Below are 22354 nucleotides of genomic sequence, written 5' to 3' on the forward strand. Positions count from 1 at the left end.
TTACTTCGGTCTATTTTTCCTCCCCGAATTCCTGTTGTTGGCCTTTACGCGCCGACTGTGTTTTACTGTCTGGAAGCAGGTCTAATTCGTTTGGAATTTGGCTGGTGTTTCAGACAGGGTCCAAGTGTTGGGGGACGAATTTGCTCCCAGCATGTTATTCGGGACCTCGAGCTCCGAGTCCCCTTAAAGGGCGCCACACACGATCAGTCCAAACTGACAGTTTAGACTTTACAGTCGGAACTGAACAGCAAAGTCCAAACTGACAGTTTAGACTTTACAGTCGGAACTGAACAGCCAGAACTGCCGTGTGTGTGCAAGGACGTTGGACTGAACAGTTTGAACTGATAGACTGACGGACTGATAACTTTCCATCAAATCGGACTGTGGGCTCGAAAGCCCACAGTCAGAACTGCCGTGAGGGGTATAGACATTCCGTCAGTCCAAACTGTCAGTCCATGCAATCAGTCCATTTAATCAACAGCTGAACTTCGTAGCAGACGTCTTTGTTTATATAATCTTTGTTTGCTTTAGTGCTAGGTTTGTGTCATAGAAAAGGGAGAGATATAGTTTGTGTTTATTGTGAAATAGATTTATTCCTCTGAAATGGCTTCCTGGTCGAAAGATTTTCTTGCTAATTTTATAGAGTTGTGGCATGAACATGAATGTTTGTGGAACATCAAAAGTAAAGATTACCACAACAACATTAAAAATAATACCTAACCACAAGACTGATTGTGTGTGGGGAAAGCTTCAGTTCAGTCCAAACTGTCAGTTCGGACTGTTCAGTTCGAACTGAGCGCATGGACTGATCGTGTGTTCAGAGAGCCTCAGTTCATTCCAAACTGTAAGTTCCGACTGAACAGTCCGAACTGATGGTTTGGACTGACGTGTGTGGGGGCCTTAAGAAGAGAATTTTTCCCGGCCCAACATCATACTCTGAAGACCCGGGTGACATTAGAAATATATCTCTCCCTTACAATGAACTAAACTAATTAAATGCAAACCAGCGAACAGTGACTTAATAACTTAATCCATGAGAATATGTAAAATAATTATAAATGATAGTCAATGTAATCAGTGAAAGAATCTAATATGGTGGAATATTTCAATTTTTTTGTTCTGCGATGATTTGTATTTAATATAATATAAATTGTTTTAGTAATATCGGGCCGGCCCACCATTAAGTAAGCTTGAAATCTTGTCTATACCTTTCTTTGTGAAACTTTATTAATCCAAAACTATTGACAGACACGTTGAACTTAATTAGGCTGAATCAACCGGGAAAACCTATAGACTAACCTACCTATGTGGTGATTTATTTGTTTCATATTCACATATTTCCTTTTAAAAGATCCACTAGCTCCCAAGTTGCCTGTGTGCAGGGAGTATAAAATTATCTTGTTCACCACCTTGTACCCCCTCTGGTAATACTTGTATTTTTCTTTATTATTTTGCTCAGCTGTTTCCTAGGCCTTTTTTTATTAATTAAAATAAAATAATTTTAGGGAACGAAGGGCGTATCAAAAGTCATAACAAAACATTGATGAAATGATTGCATACTTTTATGAATAAAATTGAATTATTTTTATTTTAATAATAAATGAATAAATACTTGAAATTATACTAGTAACAGATTTTTGAAATGCAAGAATAATTAACCTCTATTGCCGAAATTGTTGTTGAAACAAACAATGAAAACCACATTAACTTTTCACTTCACTTTATATACAGTCGCCGAAACAGTTCACGTGTAGATGACTTGTAATTAATTTAAAAACTGGCATTTAGCTATAAAGTTTAAACATAATTATGAACAAGTTTTTATATAAATAAACTGTAATAAAAAATCTATCATCAATTATATGAATCACCATAATTTTTTAGTCAATTGTAACATAACCTATTATTACTGCACTCGCAGACAGATGCTACTTTTTTTTAATAATAAAAGAATAAATACTTGAAATTATACTAGTAATCATGCAACCGGGTGGACTCACGGGTTCGACCAGACTGCAAGCTATTAAAGCAAAAAGAGTATTTATTCAGAGAGGTGTAAATGTTGTTATAAAACAGGACTAATCACATTCGTTAACTTGTTTTTTATTGATAACAATCATGAGTGTAAATGCTTAATACAAATATAACGTGAACCATTATGATGTGGTACGTACCTCAATAAATGAGGCATGAAAACAACACTGGGAGTATACAAAAGGTTACAGTAAAATAGAAGATTATTAAAATACAACAGTATTAAAGGAGTATAAAACACCAGCGGGCTGTGCAGGCCATATAAAAATTGATTCAAACAACAAAACAATTTAAACAGAATCAAAACGAATAATATAGCCCTAAACGTGGTGGTTCGGTGCTGCCAGGGGAGAAATTACACAAGCCCAAACTCGATATTGGCTCGCGCGGCAAATGATGCGCATGGCGTTAATGGGCAAAAAAAATAGCAAGAAAGATAAAACTAATTAAAGCCCCCACAACAAAACAAGGCGGACAATATCGGTGCGGCGTGAATAAAAAGTACAGAAGTTAATAAATTTATCATTACAAGGAATCAATTGTTACATTTACCAGTGGCAATGCAAACCACATAAGAAAACTGGCAGTATGGTGAGTCACAAACAGAAATGCCCATACTACACCCCAAACGGCTCGAACAAACATCGTGGCTGATTAAATTTAACTTTACAAGGGCGAAACAAATGCATGTAAAAAAAGGCCACGGCCACATCGTGCAAGAAATTTAACGTTACTGTATGCAAGTTACCGTCATCGCTGATACTGATCAGTACACACTACTCCCCCGACCGCTTCCGAACGACCCGAGACAAGAGCTCGCAGGCCCTTATAAGCACAATATACAGGGCGCTGGAGCTGCGGCGGAATAACACACTACAGGGGAAGGAGTGGGGATGCGGAGGGGAAATCCAACCAGCGGAAGAGGTAGTGGAAAGGGGGAAACGACGAAGGGAGGGGAAGGAATCGCTCAGCTGTACGACGATGCAAGAAGCATATGCTTCAATCAGATTCATTTTCTTATGTACATTTGACATAGAAAATATTTCATATTACACATTTATAAACAAAGTTTTAAGTTTTCACTTCTGTCAGTGCAGCGCAAGCGTACAATGAGCGTAACGGGACACAGCGTAATGGAACAATTAGTGTAACGGGACACAGCGTAACGGAACAATGTGCATAACGGGACACTTTTTCGTGCGTGCAGCCAGCGTTCATCGATTTATTAGACGTCACGTCAAAAACAGCAGTTTGTTGACCACAAAGATGTACACCTACTAATACACAATAAATATTGTCACGAGTTATATGAAAGTAAAAAATGGGGTGTTGCTGTGTCATGTACACAGCCGTGTGTTGTACATGAATACGTGTCGATATAGAAGTGATTTCATCATCCACTTGCATAATTTCAACCGCCCCAGCTGCAGATGTACTGGCACCGTCATTGATCCACTCAGCCGTATTCATTATTTTACTTTCCCGGCACTGCTTCACTCGGCCATATGGTGTTTTATATTGGTATCATTCGATTGCTTCTGGGAAGCCCTTTCCAACCATATACGAACTCAGTATTTGGATTTGGTGTTTTTATGTGTATAGGCCGACATTGTATATTTTTTGTTATAATTTTTATTTCAACACCATATATATTTACTATAACCATTTTATTTATGTTTTATAAATGTAATCGATAGATTTTTACGAGAGCTGACAATTGAAACTCAAACGAAAGTCGTAGCTTCTCCGAGTCAACAGTTATACTAAATAGAAATCTCAAAACGCAGCAAAATGATCTCAAAATGGTGGCGCACCCCCTCCACTGCGCACGATGCGTCACAGTCCTCACTTAGCGTAACGAATTCTTTAATCATTTAGCTATCCAGTGGTGTAAATAAATTATGGATGGAGAAGATAGAAATGTAGCTGCAACACCAAACTGTATTCCCCGATTTTGTTATCATTCGTTTTTTTTAATTAGGTACCTCCCACTATGGAAGCAATTTATTATTTAGAAGTCATTACCAATTTCAAAATAAGTTAAATACAACATATGCTTTAGAGAAACAGAAAACTCTCCGAAGAAGTAAACAATTGTCAAATTAATGTAATGGTTGAAGTTTTGGAAAAGCTACAATGACCACGAATATTTCAACACAGACATGAAGAAAAATATTGTCTGTTGAGTTTAGTTACACATCAATAATTATTTAAAATTCGTTTACAACAGGTTAGAATTTTTTTTAGTTGTAATTTAGATTTAAATATTACGATCTAGTAGATGACTGAGAAAACAATTTTTTTTTAAATAAGCTTATTTTGAGGCTAGTGGATATATTTTGATGCCAAAAACTTGGCTGTAATTTTCCTGAGATTGGTTGAAGATAAATTAAAACATGTTCTTACTTTTTTAAACACATTTTGGACCTAGACGAATATTACAATAAAGGAACTACATTTCAGAACAATTACAACCAATATGACCTTGTCACCGCCCGTCGGTGCTCCCTCTGAGCGCACAGGCCGTTATGTGTCCTCAACACCTGATTAAGGCCAGTGTAACGAACACGCCCACACAGGCAAGGGAGAGTGAGTTAGGGCTGTGCACCGAACGGCGTGACGCTAGTCACGGCCGGCTGTGTTGTGCGACGCGCCCGGCTTGGTGTGGCAATGCGCCATTAAAACATAGTGCTCATGTAATTGTAATTCAGAGGAAAACTAAAACTTTTTATGTCTTTAAAATCTCTAAATAATTAATTCATGTTGATCCAGGTGCTTTTGTGTTACGCTGGCCATCACCAACTTCCCGCGCTCCGTAACTTTCAGCGGGAAATCGATCCCTCCCTGGCCGGGTTTCCAGGGAGCAGAGTCAGTCGCCGTCAAGCACTCATCTGGGCCGGCAGCCCGCGCACCTGGAGCTTTCACTTTCGCGCCAAAACCAGCATGTAGTTTTCAATAGGTAAATCTTCTTAATCCGCTTTCACCCACTCCACGGCCGGCCCTAAAATGACCGCGCGATATTCCGCGCGGTTATTAACTAATTGAATGTGGCTCAGGCATGAGCATTTTCTTGTATTACGTAGGTTCTTTTTTAAGGGTATCACGCCGATGTGACCATGCTTCACGCTTTTATAACTCCGCAAGGAGTCTGAACTTCGCCCACGCGGGGCTGCTCAGTAGCTAAACGCATTTAGTGACATTTATTAACGACTCAGTTTCCTGGGATGTGCTGCGGTCGTGTGTGAGTTCTCGGTGCCCCCGTACCGCCGCGCCCGCGCCCAGCATTCGTGTCTGCTACCTCACAGCGAGGACGGAACTCTGGTAACTATTTCCATTCAAACCTGAACTGTACTTTGGCAACAGATTCACTTCGCCATTCAGACCCATTCCATGTCAGGCTTGATCCTACGATGATAATTCTAGTATTAGTTGCGGCCATCAGCCACTTGTGTTATCTGCCTATGCCAAGGGCATGCTAAACGGGGAGGTAGCCGCCCTGTGTATTCTGCATAAATCAGTGCCGCTCCTCGAGGGCTGCACGTGCAGAGATTAAAAAGTAGACGGTGATACAGCCAGTTTCGTAACGGCACCATGTACCATGTGGCGTGTTGTAGCATGTGACGTGTCAATAAATTCAGTTACATTCAAGTGTTTTCCCTTACTTGTCATGGCGTCCTGGGTGGTCTAAACAGCCCGGGGAGTCCTTTGTCGACGCGTCCCTACCTGCAGCCACGAGGCAAAGAATCCCGCTCTCGAGTTAAAATTCTAAATTTCCACAGCTTAAATTCACTCATTCAGAGATCAGGTAGCTGGGAAGGCGTCAACCTATTGAGCATAGTTAAAGTATTAAACATTCTATTTTAATAGTTCAATATTATGTTGTTTGTATTATTCCATTTTTTTAAATTATTAGCATGTAATTCCGTCGGCCGGGATCTCGGGTTCGAGTCCCGCGGCGAGTCTAAGGGGCTGGTGGTGTTTGATGATGTGTTTTTCCGGGAGGGCGCCAGTTTATCTAGTACGTCTAACTAATGGGGTGGGTCGATCGGTCCCAGCGTGCTTCCCTAGACTCGGTGGCTGTATCTTAAGGGTGATATTAACTGCTAGTAGAAAATGGTGACACTCCCTGTTCAGCATAAGGTGGCTGGTGCCTAACTACAGATGTAATATACGCACTGGAACTGAAAATTTGTGGTACATGTATTTATTAATGGAATTATATTTGGGTACACGATATTGCACGACAATACTCTTCGTTGATAATTTGAACATAATTGATACACGATATTACACGACACTACTCTTTATTAATTATGATTGTCTCTCCCTAAGGATGTCCGTTAGAGGGGGGAATTCGTTGGTTGTCCTGGAGTCGGCCAGGTCCGTAAAGTGACTGACCTTAAGGCGACCCTGTGGCCCGTGGCCTTAAGGCAGGAATTACGATGGCCGGGTTAAGCCCTGCACCGTAAAAACCGACCCGGTGTCGCGTGGGGAATTGACGTTACAAAGGATTTGGTTCATGACTATATTTACAAGAGTGAAGAATCGGTGAGTTACTAAATTGAAGGTTCCCCGCGGAACGAACACACAAACACATCCAACCCGGGCCGCCAGCTGATCTGGACTGCCGGAGGGGGTTGTCGCACGAGACGTGGGGGGGGGGGGGGGGGGACGGTTCGCCACTCGCCAAACCACGTGTGAAGAAAAGAAATAACTGTTATTCGGTTTTTAAATGAGAACTTACTTGTTAATTGTACATGACCCTTGTTTGAATATTAATGCTGACATTAAATGTATTATGAATTTTGATTAAAGCTTTAGTTTAAGAAATTGAACAAATATTATTTAAAAAGATGAGTCAACTTAAAGACTACTGACTAGTTGGTAAAAGCCACTCGTTATGTTTATGTTTGTGGGTTTGTTCTGGATATTGCTTCAGCACTTTGTTTCTTACTTAAATTAAGGCTATAGGCTGCGATGAGAATTAAGGTCTTTCATTAAACACTGTACCCGGAGGGGGCTAACACTCATGCTCTATGACGCACATTTCTTATCACATGTTAATTTAAAGGGATGGCTTGATGAGCTTACTCCGTGAATTATTATCGGTTGTTTGCATCAGGTGCAGTTACGTGACAAAATTTATACACTGGGAGTACTTGCGTATCTACTCCGCATTTGACCCGGGTTGAGTTTGCGAGGGGTGCGTTCCCCCAGCAGGAGCCAATACTAGCGGGTCAAGGCCGGGCTTAATAGCCTCTGGTCGGTACGACGTCAAATTGGACAATTCGATACTTATGATGACGTCGACCCAAGTGTCTTCCCAGTTCTTTCAGGCCGTTATGCCTCGTCAGTGCCCTCTCTTGCATAATGGTGCTACGAGAGTGTGGTGCTGTGCGGTGTGTGTGTTTTTCTTTCATGGATGCGACTTTTATTTTGTTGTGTATATATATTTATTGTAAATAATTTTCGTTTGAATTTTTATATAAATTTTATAGTCTTGTTGTTTACCGGGCGCCTAGGCCGTGGTTTTCCGCCTGTGGCCAATCAGCGTGTTCTGCGGGCTCGCAGAGGAGTTGGGAAGATGCGGGCGCTCGGGCGCCCCGAGCGGAGTGGGAGAGTCAGTCATCATCCTGGCATGGGAGGCAGCGGTCGCGGGAGAGGCGTCCCTCCACTCTGGTGGTGAGAGAGTCGAGCTGAGACAGGACTTGACCGTGCGTGATGTCAATGGTAGTCATGAGCTGTGCCGTGCGGGATTTAGGCATAGTTTTCAGTCGCGTTTCAGAAACAGACATTCCTCGTTCAAGTTTTAATGCGAGTCCTGTGAGTCGTGAACTATTGAGTCGAAAGCTAGCCGTCGCCAGCATAGTTTTCATACGCGTTTTCCAGGCTCTGTTCATATAGTTTGTCAGTCATCGGGATGGACGGGAGTCATTGTATATAAGTCCTTGTTTGTTTTAATTCTAGAGACTATGTCAGTGGAGTATTTAGCGGAATAGGGACATATGGACCTTGTGGCGTTTTCCCGTCATTTTTTCCTTAAGCCACGTCAGCCGTGTCTAGCATCACCTCTAGTAAGTAAGGGTCTATATCGGCACGGGAGGAATGTCCTGTATTTAACATAGCAGAATGCGCGGAACCGGGCTACGCCCTACCGAGATTGCCACTGGTGGGTCCGCGGTAGCCCCATGTAAAGTGTCTACATTGATGTGTATAAAGGACCCGGAAACTTCATTTTGGGCTTGTTATTTTTGGTGAGACTAGATCCCTCGGCCACATGGCACGAACCCCCTCTATCGTACCCCTGAGTAGCCAGCAACACCGTATTAACACAAGGGACTAGTCGTAGAAGACCACAATGACACATATTAGATGGTTACAGACTAATCACAACCACCCTCTTTAAGCATGGGCGTAGTTAAGATAGTGTTAGAAATGCTGGAAAAACATGTTTAAGAACATTACACATAAAAAGAGCTAAGAAAAAGGAAGTTGGAAGACAGATGTATAGGGGGTCAGACATTCACCTGTCTAGCGAATTTCGTTGACATGACTCAGCAAAATTTAAGGTCTCGTAATTATTTCAAATCTTAAATTTTGTACAGTGGCAGAATCTACATTTCTGATTAACATATCAAAAGTTCATCGCCACAAACCTTGTGCGTCGCACTAAAAACGTACAGTTAAGTCCAAAATGACATTTTCTTGCAACGATCCACAGAAATTTTTTTTCAAATGCAATTTATGTAGTAGTCTTTCAGTATGATTACTATAACTCATATAGATTCTAGAAACATTTCCCTACGGGGTAATAATGATAAAAAGTGCACAGTTTTAATATATTTTCATCTATTAGACAATTTAAATCATTAAGGATGAGCAATATATTTTTATTCAAATTTATGGTAATATACACAAATTACATAAATATGAAAAGTCCAACGTGAAAATTATCTCAATAAACGTTGACGCCGCCGTCGGGAGCACAGGCCATTATGTGTCCTCAACACCTGAATTAGGGCCAGTGCTACGAACACGCCCGCACGTGCAACACAGAGTAGGGGGGAACAGTGCCTCGAACGGCGTGACGTAAGTCACGGCCGGCTGTGTGTACGAAGCGCCCGGCCGGGTGTAGCAATGCGCAACGGGGACACAGTGCATATGCAATATAAATTACAAACATTAACTAAAGCTTTTGATGTATCTAATATTCATTAATATTTAATTAATGTAATTGTAAATGCTTTTGGTTCACAAAACTGGCCGGCATTATCTTCCCATGCTCCATCACTTTCCGCAGGAGATCGAGCCCTCCCTGGCCGGGTTGCCAGGGAGGGAAAGGAGTCACCATCCAGCACTCACCAGGGCCGGCAGCTCCGCGCACGGGGAGCCTGCAATCTGCGCGCCAAATCCAGTATGTAGCATCAATAGGTAACTTTCCAAATCGTTTTTTATCCGCTCCCCGGCCAGCCCTAAATCAACCGTACAGCGTGTCGCGCAGTTCTTAATTAAATGAGTGTGACTCGACTACGAGTCGTTTGAGTACTACATAATTTCTATCGTTTAAATGTTAGTATTAGTTCCAGCCATCAGCCATGTATAGGGTTTAATTTCAGTGTTTTGTCTAAGCCATTTAACAAGTTGCCATTGTCCGGGGTCTCGGGCTCGAGTCCCGGTGCGGCTCCTAGCGGGAATGGCTGTTGTCGATGTAGTGTTTCCGGATGGGCGCCAGACTAGCTCTGTTTCTAGTCGATAGGTGGGTCGTGGGGTCGGTTGCCCCTGCGTGGCCCACTAGGACTGTCGGCGGTGTTGTGTGGGATGTGAGGGATTCCCTACTTGGTGGTGGTTGGGAGTTGTATGGCTAATTGATTAGGCGCTGAAGTAATGCAGAAAATGACGTGCGCCATTTATTCATGCGACTGTGGGTTTGGTGTAATACCGTGGATTACACACCACGTCGTACAGAGGGTGACGTCACACAATACATAAGTTACACAATTACACAAAGTTATTCTGAAAAGTTACGTAATGAAGGCGTGGCACAAGTTTACTGAAATGTTACGTGGTGACGCGTTGCACAAGTTTACTCAAGAATGTTCCAGGTTCAAGGCGTCGCACAAAATTACTAAAATGTTACGTATTAGCGTGGCACTAGGCGGTTCTGAGCATGGTTACACAAAAGAGGGGTGAGGGCGATTGGAGGCGGCCAATCCCTTATATCTATGTCTCGAGGCGGTGTTCGCGTCCACTGTAGTGGAGCGCGGACCGCAGCTAAATTCATCCAAGTTCCCTTACGGGGTGGTGCCAGTGCCGGGGCGACTGGCTTTAATTCAAGTTCTGTGGTTCGGGAGGCGGTCCGTGCTGTATACTGAAAACTACCCCGCAGACCAAGTGTGGTGCAGGGGGTTTTAAAATTTATGCGGCCGGATTAAGTCCTGGACCGAAAATTTGGACTGGGTACGCCCGGAGAGATTATTAAAAAAATGTTTCGAGGAAGTGACTATAATTACCAGAAGTGAGTTCAATGCAGACAATAGATGATGTCTCTCTGTGGGACGTGCGTCCGCCCCGGTCCACGAGTCGCGCTGTACTACTGTTGTGTCATGGCGTCCGGCCGAGGCTCGGTGTCCCTCGCGCCAGGGTTGACCTCATTACGTTATTTTCCAATTTAACAAGTTAACAAGAGATTTTAAGGGCGCTAAATTCCTACATTAATTATTAAGGCTAAATTAACATTACTCACCCCTTCTACAATTTAGAGTTAGTATGTTTACGAATTATGTTTTTTAAACTATTCGTCACACCAGAGACTGTTCGTCTCTTGCCGGACTGCTCCGGTGGGGGGTAATAACGAAACACAGGGGGGTAATAATTATGTCACATGAAATACTTAACTAATCTAGGTAGAAGGCCGCCAGGGGAACACACCGGATTCTACCTTGTCTGCCGGTGGCTCGCCTGTCTCGGGTGGGCCATGGCTAGGGGCGTGTTCCGTTAGCGGGGTTAAATACTGGCGGTTGCAGGTCGGGCTTTAGGGTGGCCTTCGGCCGGACGACGTCAAAGTGACTAGTGTACTATCCTTGTATCTCACCGTCCGGACTACCACTTCTTAACAACTAAATTCGCCACGTGCCTTCATCGTCGTCACCGTCACTCTCAGGATAGCTTGTGTCCCTCGTTGTGGTAGTCCTCCGGAATTCCGCCAGACGTGAATCAGTACCGCCAATAGAGGGCCGTGAGTAAGGAGATGAAAAGGTAGACGATGATACGGCCAGTTACGTGAAGATGTACTGTACATGTGAAGTGCTGTATCGTGTGACGTATCAATAAAACCAGTTACGTTTACGTGTGCTATTTAACCACTACGGCGTCCTGGGTGGCCAAAACAGCCCGGGGGGCCCTTTTTCGACGCATCCCTGCCTGCAGCCACGAGGCAAAGAACCCCGCCCTCGAGTCAAAATCCTTGTTCACGTAATTTAAATATAGTAATTTTAAGACAGGCAGCAGGGACGGCGTCAATGTGATTCCATATTTCTTAAGCTTTAAATTGCTAAATTTTATGGGTGTTTGGTACAATCGATCTGACCGGTAAAGTTTTCCGAACTGCGTAGTGTGTACTTCTCTGCGGCGGTGCTGAAATCACTCGGGCTGGAAATATTTTCACTCTTAAGAAAAAAAGGCGTTTAATGCATCATAAATTATCACAAAACTGTAACTTTTGTACAGTGGAAGAATAAACCTTTCCGAGTTATATATCAGAAGTGTATACCGAAAACCTAGATAAAATAAAAATTGCAGGATATGATTTGCTTATGTCAAATGGTGTTGTAGTGTGTTTCACTCTTTAATCTCTAAGTTATTAATTAAATAAAGAAATAAACAATGCACTTATGACTGGGACCAATAGCGTTATATATAGGGACAATATTTATAATATTTTCGTGTAAACGTTCACAGCGAGTCTTGAACATCATTTTGACAGACACTATTCGTTGGAAATGAGTGCAGATTTATTAGTGTAATGTACAGCAAACTTAGTTCAATTTTTTCTTTACACACCATGCTGCTAAGAAAATAAGAACACGAAATCACTACCGACTTTATTAAATCTAATTCCCTTCAAAGTCGGATAAGTAAATTAACCAGATGGAACATAAACACATCGTTTAGTTGAGGGTTTTTTAATCAATTGGGGAAGGGTGAGGGGAAAGGTCCGCCATATTCTAGTAAGCATATTCATGTCGAAAATTATGATTTATCCCCAAATTTTAATAAATATTTTTTACAAACTTTTATTAAGAACTAAAAAATAATTATCAGTAGCGGAAGATCTTTTGGACAAAATTCCCAAGCTTGTTGTATTCAACCGACGAAAATCCTAATTAAAAATATTTATCGTTTTCCTTAAATATTTTTTCAGTTATTCCTTTGAGTTAATTTGACGTCAAGGGAACGGGAAAATGTAATTAATTAAGACCAGTCATCGGAAACATTACTATGTTAATTAATAGCTTATCATATGTTATATTCGATACAAATCATTGTTCTTCGTTGATAGATACCTTCTTCTATTATGGCTACTTTAAATACTGTGACGAATAGACAAAGTCATCAGTTTTGAAAGGTGCCAGAACAGTGAAGAATCAATTCCATTTTTGGTGTAGGGTCTTGGTCTTGTGTTGGTACCAGTGCTGCCGAATCGTGGGATTTTTTACCCCTTCCCAAGCACCCTTTCAGCTTGAGTCAGAGCGCGCGCGGTGCTTGGGAAGGGGTAAAAAAATGCCACGATTTGGCAGCACTGGTTGATTCCTACAGCAAGATATGAATGAAGAAACATATCTTGCTATAGATTTCAAGATAAGGAGCCTGACGGTTCTTTTTTCTACTCTTGTCTAGCAAACTTTGGACACTTGTAGAAATTTCTTGATGCAGGCGGGTGACTCTAAGGTTACATATGCTGATAGAATCACAAATGTAAGCTAGAGTTAGCTGACTACAGCAAGAGCCAGTTCTTCTTTGATGTTCTTTTGGGCTCGCTAAGTTATCCAGCCAAAATATGATAGAGAACATTCTTTGGCAGAATAACTCTGAAAGACCAAAGATTCTTTTTTGATCAGGTTTCTTCAGGCTGAGGACACCACTTCTAGACTAGTCTGATTGTTTTATCTCGTAATGATTGGAAATACATGTGCAAGATAAAACAACCAGGCCAGTCGAAAAGTAGTATATTTCTTCTTCTTATTTTATTGAGTATCAAAAGCTTATGCCGTAGCTTGACGAAGATCTTGGCGGCAGTTGCCGTCTTATCTGCGGGAGAAAAAATTATAAGGCACAAGTAGGTTATTTTGAAATCTGATGATTAAAAGTGATTTTGAAGTACTTCTTCTTCGTTGTTTAAAGATGCTGATCTATTCCAATAATCCTAGGGTCTCATACAGATAGAAGCCCATGAGTGACTTAAAACTGTTGTTACAGATTAGTAACGACGTCTTACTTTCCGCTTGGTGCAACGATTCGAATCGTTCTTGTTACGTAAGTTACTTATGATGATAAATAATACATTAGCAACTCTAATAACTTGAACGAAGTGAAAAAACCACTTGCTACCAACGATCCAAAAAGGAGATCCAGAGTCACTGCATGATGAAATCGTCATCTAAGCTTTCTTAAGTATGCCAAGTTTCTATAATGTGGAAGAATATATAGATGACTTGAAATACTTAAAAAGTCTAGAAACTGGGTTTCTTGATCCAAGATAGCTTCTTCCAGAAGTGGTTCTTGAAGCTAATAATGTTAATGTTTAGTTTACACAAATCGAAAACGCATTAATAGTTCGAATAGTAGGAACAAAAATAATTAAAGGTTTTCTTACCGTGTCCAATTTAATGAAACAATTCGTTATGATTGCATTATTTGTCTAACCTTGTTTTGAAATCCTCATGGTGCTATGATGTGTAAGAATACATAACAACCTCAAAGATTCCTAAAGAAGACTAAACAAGATCTAGGTGATTCCATCCAAATGATTCTTCAGGTAGCTTTTGATCTTGGATCTTGGCCGATGTCACTTACATTGAAAAGTATTGCGAGATACTATCGCATGTACTAGTCAATGCAATAAACATAGACAATCCTGAACCTGGATGATTATTAGTGCTGCAGAGTAGCAAGAGTTTCTTTAGCAGAAATCCGTAATTTCAAACTGCCATGCTGATAGTAAACGCATCTGCCACTTGAAATAACTGAAATCGGCTAAGATCTTCTGGTTCGAACCTTCATTTTCATCTTCAAATCCGTCAGCCAATGAGCCTGCATTAAAGAACATCACTTTAAATATATAAAAATTATTGAAATCATATTCCTCAAAAGAACTCAGCTCCTATGAGCACAAAATCACATTCATATATTCAGTTTTCCTGTTGGATTAACTAGCGGAATAATGGATGAAGAGGCTCAAAAAGGTGGAAAGCAGCGTTTTGATAGAATCATCACGTTGGAAACGTCAATTTTGGTTCGTTATAACACTCAACAAATACTAAATGGAATGAAAACACACTTGTTTTCGTTGAATGTTAAAACATCCAAGATTCTGTCTGGTCCAGCAGCGTCGAATCTACACTTGTAACTAGGATGGTATTACTATCAATCTATCATAGCAGCCGAAAGGACTTATGAATACAAACATATATAGACTAATTTCGTAGCTTTAGCTTGCATTTACTGGAAATAGAAGTGCAAGCTGAAGAAACGAAGTGGTTTTGAACTTACGGATACTTCTTCTTTGTGAGCTGCAAGCTTCAGTTGAAAGTAGATGATGAATATGGAAGATTTGCTTTGGATCTTCTTGACTAATTCAACGAACCATATGATTGAAAATACATGACCCGCTAAATTACGTCAAAAAATACCAATGATTATAATTTTCGATGGAATTCTCTTGGCTTCTTCATTACCTAGTTGCAAATCGTTTGAATCGTTTTGGTGAGTTCTTCGCTGGTTACGATTCTGATCTCCTCAATGTCTGAAGTCCCTCAAGTCGGTGAAAATCCTTGAGCGCCTTTCACACATACGAGCAGATCAGTCTCTTTTCTGGCTGCTTAATAGGACCAACAATCCGATGTCCAGCGTTGCGATGGAATTTGTCTAAGCTTTGTCAAGATTCCACTTTGTCCATGATATGTAAATTCACATAGACATAGCAGAATCCTGAGAAAGATTAGAAAAGATTATTAGGTTTCTTCCGCGTTCTTGAAGTTGTTTTTGCTTTGGCCGATGTTGGACCCTCTATAGAGTACAACGGTTTATTAACGTTTTTACTGTATAGAATAGCTCAACATAGACCAAAAAGCTTATCGGACACAATGCTATCTAAATTTGACGGAAACAGTTAGAGTTCTGCAGTTTTTTTTTTTCAGCGAAAGCCCATCAGCATTTTGATTGAAAGCGTACGCGAGAACTTACAAAAACAATTTGGATTATCAAAGTAAAGTACATAGTGAACTATTAAAAACATAAAATCGCAATATGTGCCCGGTTTTCCTCAATGTTGGCTTGTAACTAATACGGGAGAGGCTCTCAAGGGTGGTAACAGGTGTTAGCAACAGGAACGACCGCGCTGAGGACGTCATCTTGGTCCGATTCAACACTTACCACCGACTGAGCAAATTGGAAACGCTCTTATCAGCACTAAGTGATAAACCAGTGCCTAAGATTTGGATCTTCGGTCCAGATTTGCCAAAATCTAGATCATGCTGGACCCCAATCTGAACATTGGAGTTCTTATCTGAAGAACTTAAGAACAAAGTTAATAATTAAATATTCTTTCCAGCTAACTCATATTGTTTGTAAGCGATAACGACAGGGATATTTTTCTCGGATAAATGATAAGGTTCTTTTGTTCGATATTAAGTCACAATAACAACTAATTAACAAATCTAGGAATAAAGTTTTAATTAGAACAGTTTTCCCGTTAACATTTTATGAATACCCATGAAATAATGAATCAACAAGCATACAGGTGACACGGTAATGAATAATTTAAGAAGAAAGATGTGATGAAAGTGACCATCTTGATGGGATTAACAATGAAGCTAGGCTTGATGCTGTTCTTTGATTTTGATCTTGGACGGTGGAAATCAGTGCATGTGAGTATTTACAATCCATTGTTGCAGCCCACAATGACAGTGAGGTAGAAAAACTCACTCATCATTGGAGGCAGCTAAAACAGATCATGATATGATAATGTTCTTATGCAGTGAAAGATGCTGAAATGATGGAGTTCTTTTGATAGTATTGATAGTAGTGCCATTCGAAGTCTATTCTAGATATTTAATGATCTCATGAATGGACACATGAGCTCAAAATGCACCTAGAAGAGCCTAAGATATGGTTTTCTTTCTTCAAGGATGCTCAAATCATTTTTCTGTCTTCATGATAACTTGATTTTTTCAAGGCTTATGCTTCTAACGACTGCAAATCCTGTGCGATTACGCTGGCTGTTCAAATCTCTGAAGTTTAATAAATGAAACATGGTTACAAAAAACGCATTGATTAGAACGAGATACAGAACTGAAGATCCAGTTGATATAGTAGCAGAGCTACTTTACCATAAGTAGTTTTTACAATACACAAATACTATAAACTCTAAGAAAACTGCAGAATCAAGACAAAGTTAGACTATTCTTAATGACGAGAAGATCAGCATCGCCAAAGCAATCACGGTGACTGTTCGAATCTTTGCGTGGAACTTGTAACAAGTTGAGATTGGAAACTCAAAACCTGTTAGAAGATCCTAGCTACGATTGAACTATGATCAACTATTATAAAAAAAAATATAGAATCAGTGATGCAGAGCCTGGCCCGGGATTCGAACTGGGAACTTCAAAGACACTGGTCTTTGTGTAAGCTCCGAGATAAAGATGAAACTTACCCATCTGAAGTAAAGTATTGTAAAGAAATAAGTTAGTTATTTAATAACTTCTCAGAGTTAATTGTCGAATATTCACTGAGAGCTCAACACTCCCGTCATGACCGATGGTCATTACACACTGGAATAAATCGATCTCTTGAATATGAATTTATACACAATGCAAACGAAAATACATGAGTAATTTATTTGTTACTGATTAGTATAACTAATAAAAACAACCTTTGGTTATGTTATCAGTCGGGTTTTCCTAGTAATATAAGTATTCCCGGTATGTTCCTTGTTTAGGGACAAAAACATTAGCCACAACAGTACCTACTCAGCTTTGTAATACCTCCAATGACCGAATGAGATTGATAATAGGTTACAAGTTACTGCAAAGGTTAATTATTCACTGATATTTTTAGAAAACCGCGAACTACGCAGTAGCATTACTAACTACTGAATATGTGTGAGACTTTTTTTAATGATTATAATTTATAATATAATGGATATATATACATATATATATATTTATAATATATATAATCTTCCCCTGTTAATAACTAATAAATAAAGAAATTTTTCAAAAAATTATCATGAAGATAAAGACACTGATAATAATCGTTTTGTGAAAGAAGATATCATCCTCGAAATTATATTTATTTTATTCTTTTATGAAAATTTATGATGATACGGAGTTTTATGTCGATCATACATAATTAAATTTAAGGATCTATGTGTGAAAGAAATTTTTTAATAGATCCTGATATGTCCATATCGGGCCGGATGGGTTTGATATGCACATATGTGTAATTTTTTATTCAAAAATAGTGTTGGAAACCTTCAACAGATGGCGCATGAACGCTGAATTGTCTCCTTATACGAGAATTAAGTTTGAGGTGATGATAAAGAATAAAAATAATTTTTTACTCTTCTGTTTTGGGTTTTTAGTTTAATAAGCTACTAAACTAATTTTTTTCTAAATGGCCTGACATGAAAATTGGCCGTATAAGAAGCCCATATCAGAAATTTTTCACGGGTATGTTCGATAAATAACTAACTATATATTTTAGGCTGTTGGGTTTAGGAATGAGGAATATAAACAAGGCTTGGTTAAATTTAAAATAATATTTATTCACATAATCTCATTGGCTTATTAATAAATTAGAAAAGCTTGATAACCACCACTAAAATTGATAGAAGTTACGTCTTATGATATCATTCTAGGATATTCGTTGCATATTGCATCAACCATTATCCTGTTTTCGTAAGGTCCAGGTATTTGTCCGTTGTCTTCCAGAGTGAAGTCAAAGATTTCAAACTCTTGTTCAGCTGTAAAATCACCATCATCTATCTGCTCCTCTTCAACGGACTCGTCAATCTCCATGTCAAACTTCAAGATATCAAACGAGTAAGATTTTGCGTTGCTGACAATGTAATTGATCAAAACAGAAATAGATTTCTCAATGCTAACTTTCATCACAATGACCGGAACAATAAGACTGTTGTTCCAATCCCTGCCAACGAATTCAATCTTTTTACTGTTTATTATTTCTGATGACAATTCGTCAGATAGTCGATTTTGAAGCTTCCTTAATTTGTCAATCTCTTGCAAAGCATCAGCACTTCGCCTGAATTCATTGATAAACTTCAACGTGATATAAGATTTCAACTGATCTTTCTTGGCTGCAAAGTTGCAAACGTTGATTTTGTCATAGTCAAACTCCTTGGAAATGTCAGTGCTGACACAAAGTTTGTAATTACGATAAACGATGCAACGATTTTTGAAGAAAGACGCAGCTACTGAAAGGTCAATTTTTTCCGGGTCTTCATTAAATGCATGAAGAACAACCGTTTCGTAATGCATAAACTCGTTCCTACGGGAAGATTTCTCAGCACTCTCATTGCTGATCAACCCATCCGTGATGATGTACAGCAGCTTGATTTGATCATTATCATCAACAATATACTTTCTTTGAAGGTGTCGGATAATAGATTCCGGTTCTGTACCCATCTGTTCACATCGCAGATTGACGTATGCTGATCTAGTCTCGTCTTCATCGACGTCCCAACAGTCGTCGCCCCAGTGCAAATAAACGATTTTTGATTCTACTGGAGGCTCTCCAGCTACCAATTGCTCTTCTTTGATGTTTTCTACGTCCCTTTTAAACTGCGCAAGAGTCTTCAAGCCGTTGGTGTGATAATACCTGTTATCAAAGGTTGAAAACGAGCAATCCTTTGCGTAAATAAAGTAATTAACCATTTTTAAGGTGGATCAGCTTTTCCTTATTCGAAGTGACGCAATGTTGCGATTGTTGAAGACTTATGAACGCTAATTCTGCGCTATGAATGGCAGTGTATGTTACTCCTAGGTATCTTTATTGATAAACTACTGGCACGCGGTGAGCAGCAATCTCCGTTACAGGCTAGAGATTCCTAGAACAAAATCACGTGTTAAAATCGTAGAAGAAAGATTACGTACTAGATCAGTGTACGCATCAAAAAATTTTCAACAATTCACCGCGTAAAGTTTGTAGAACCACAAAGCTGAACAAATAATTGAACTTACCGATCCGGATTGAGGAATTGTGAAGAAAGACATTTCTGACGACATCATTAAACGGTTCAAAATCAACTCTGAGAGCAAGAAACGTCTGTATGTTATAGTGGTTGCTTTGAAACTGAATAACTGAAACGGTGTTGCTCGGAATTTATACGAAAGCCGGCTGATGTAAGCGCTGGTGTTGTTTACGTCTTTAGGTTCAATATCATTATCAGTGGGTTTTCTCAAAGCTACTGGGTATGATAACTGAACAAACAAACATGTTCATACCCAATCCATGAACTAAATGAGTCTCACAATAAGGTTACAAATGGCGATACTTATTATTTCTCCGGTAAAACCATAAAAATTTTGTTACTATGAGGAAAGAGGCGCTATTTATACAGAAGGGTCATCACTAACCAATGAGTACGTGGTTTAGGTTAAACTTGGTACTTTCAAACTGATGCAATCGCATCTCTATTCTCATCAGTACGGTTGTTTATCACTTGGAACTTGTACGTTAGCATACCTTAAACGGCATCAATGTATAAAAGGATTTGTGCGTACTTTCCTTAACGATGTTTTGAACGGATATTTTAATTATTTACGTCCATTATTGTGTAAAAACAGGAAAAATAACAATTGTTTTCAGTAAGGATTGTATAAATTTTACCGGAATGATGACGTAAAATGATGTTGTGTCTAGGAGTTTTCCTTCAATTTTACGGCTTATTCCCCGTTTCTAGGGACTTATCGGAAAATAATTAGTAACGTGCGTTCAGAGTGTTTCCTTAAGATAGTCAACCATTTATATACGGGAGGAAGGACAAGTATAGCTTCATTTCAAAGGATAGAGCCGTAACAGCAAGTCCTTAACCGTAAATCAATCGTCATGGATTCTGAGATGGGAAACACGTGCTTCAAGGCTCTCAACACCTCGGAGCTGCTAGAAATGACGAATCACCCGAAGTTTTGCAAGCTCGCCCTTCAAGAATATGCCCAAGTGATGGAAGTTCAACTGAGGGGCACAACTTCTCAGTCTACAAGAGAAGAAAATGCCAGAAAGAATAGATACAGCAACATCCCGTGTTGGGACGATTCTCGGGTGATTATAGACTCCCGTAAAAGTTTGATTATTGACCAAGAAGATCGGGAGTCGTCGCAAACAGTAATAACTTCGGAGGAAGAAGCGTCTACCTACATTCACGCCAGTCACGTGGACGGATTTGAGCTCATCAATAAGTACATTTGTGCACAAACGCCGATGGAAGACACCTGGGAAGCCTTCTTTACACTCATTTGGCAACAACACTCTTGTGTTATTGTATCGCTGACAGATATAGATCGTGATAACTTAAAAAGCTATCAACTTTGGATTAAACCTGAAGGCTCCGAGACAACCTTCGGAAGATACGTCATCAGAACCCTTGAAATTAGAGAAGAATTAAGTTTTACTAAAACCAGACTACAGATCACTAATACGAGCACGGAAACATCACGGGAGATAACGAATTTTTGGTTTACTGATTGGCCTGACAACAGTATCCCCACCGGTATGGAAGAGTTTTTGGAGCTTCGAACGGAAGTGAACAAAGAACAGTCGAGACTGATGAAGGAAACTGAAAATGATTCCCGAACCTTACCTCCTATCGTGGTCCATTGTTCTACAGGAGTCGGTTGGACAGGAACTTTTTGTGCAATAGACAATGCACTGGAACAACTGGATAAGGAAAAAAAGGTTTCAGTACCTGAAATAGTACTAAAAATTAGAAGCCAAAGGCATTCCAGTGTTTTTCTTCCAGAACAGTATGCGTTCTGCTACATAGTTTTGAAACATGTTTTACTAGAAGAAGCCAAAAAGGAACTGCTGAGCTGATACTGGAAAACAAAAGGCTTCAATTTTATGTACCTGATTTCGGAAGGAAGAGTTAAGTAAGTTAGATTGAAATTGTTTTAGAATTATTTGATAGGTATTATTTGAACTTATTGTTTCAACAAAGGCGGGATAAGGAAAATAAATTTCCACCGGGAATTTCAACATGGGTTTCCTCGTTAATAAAACGACAAACATGTAGCACATAGATGTAATATAATTTAAAATACAACTACTTATAAAATAACTGTACAATTGAAGCGTAATTATTTCCCCAATTACTTGAGTTACTTAAATTTAAGGTTATATATAATTATATGATTAAACATTGCGTGAACTAAAGGAATTTGAAACAGGCACATTGTTAAATCTTGAACATCTGAGTCTCTAGAAACGTTTCACTTTGTCCAACATATCACAAGGATTCTTCACACTTAAACTCCTGAAAAATATGTGGAATAACCTAAAACATGGTTACTTAAAACTACTTTAACAATAAATGGTATAATCAATAGTTTGTAGTGGGTTTTATAAGGAAAAGGGCACACATCGCAATTACAATAAGAGGGATTTCAGCCTCTCATATTTATAAAAGTACTAGAATTGAATTTGCGCGCGCAAGCGCGCGCCTTAATGTGGAATTACATCTATTTTCATACTTATAATATATTCGACCAATCACATCACGAATAAATTGGCTTCAACATATACTATACCTTAATTCTCATCTCAATTTTATATTAGGATGATGCATACTACAAGCATTCGTCACCGTTAAGAACATACATATGTAAATGACGTCCATGCTACTCAATCTATTAAAATGGCATAGCACCATACGACAAATCGGGACGTCTAATGAATGACTATGACGTCGAGGAGCTCGTCGTGTCCTTATCATCGTACGCAACAGGATGTAATTTAAGTGTAAGTATATTCTCCTTTAGGATAGACTGTATGAGATTCATGTTAGGTATTTACAATAAAATAATTG

Source organism: Bacillus rossius, chromosome 2, assembly GCF_032445375.1.
Source record: "Bacillus rossius redtenbacheri isolate Brsri chromosome 2, Brsri_v3, whole genome shotgun sequence".
Lineage (NCBI taxonomy): Eukaryota > Metazoa > Arthropoda > Insecta > Phasmatodea > Bacillidae > Bacillus > Bacillus rossius.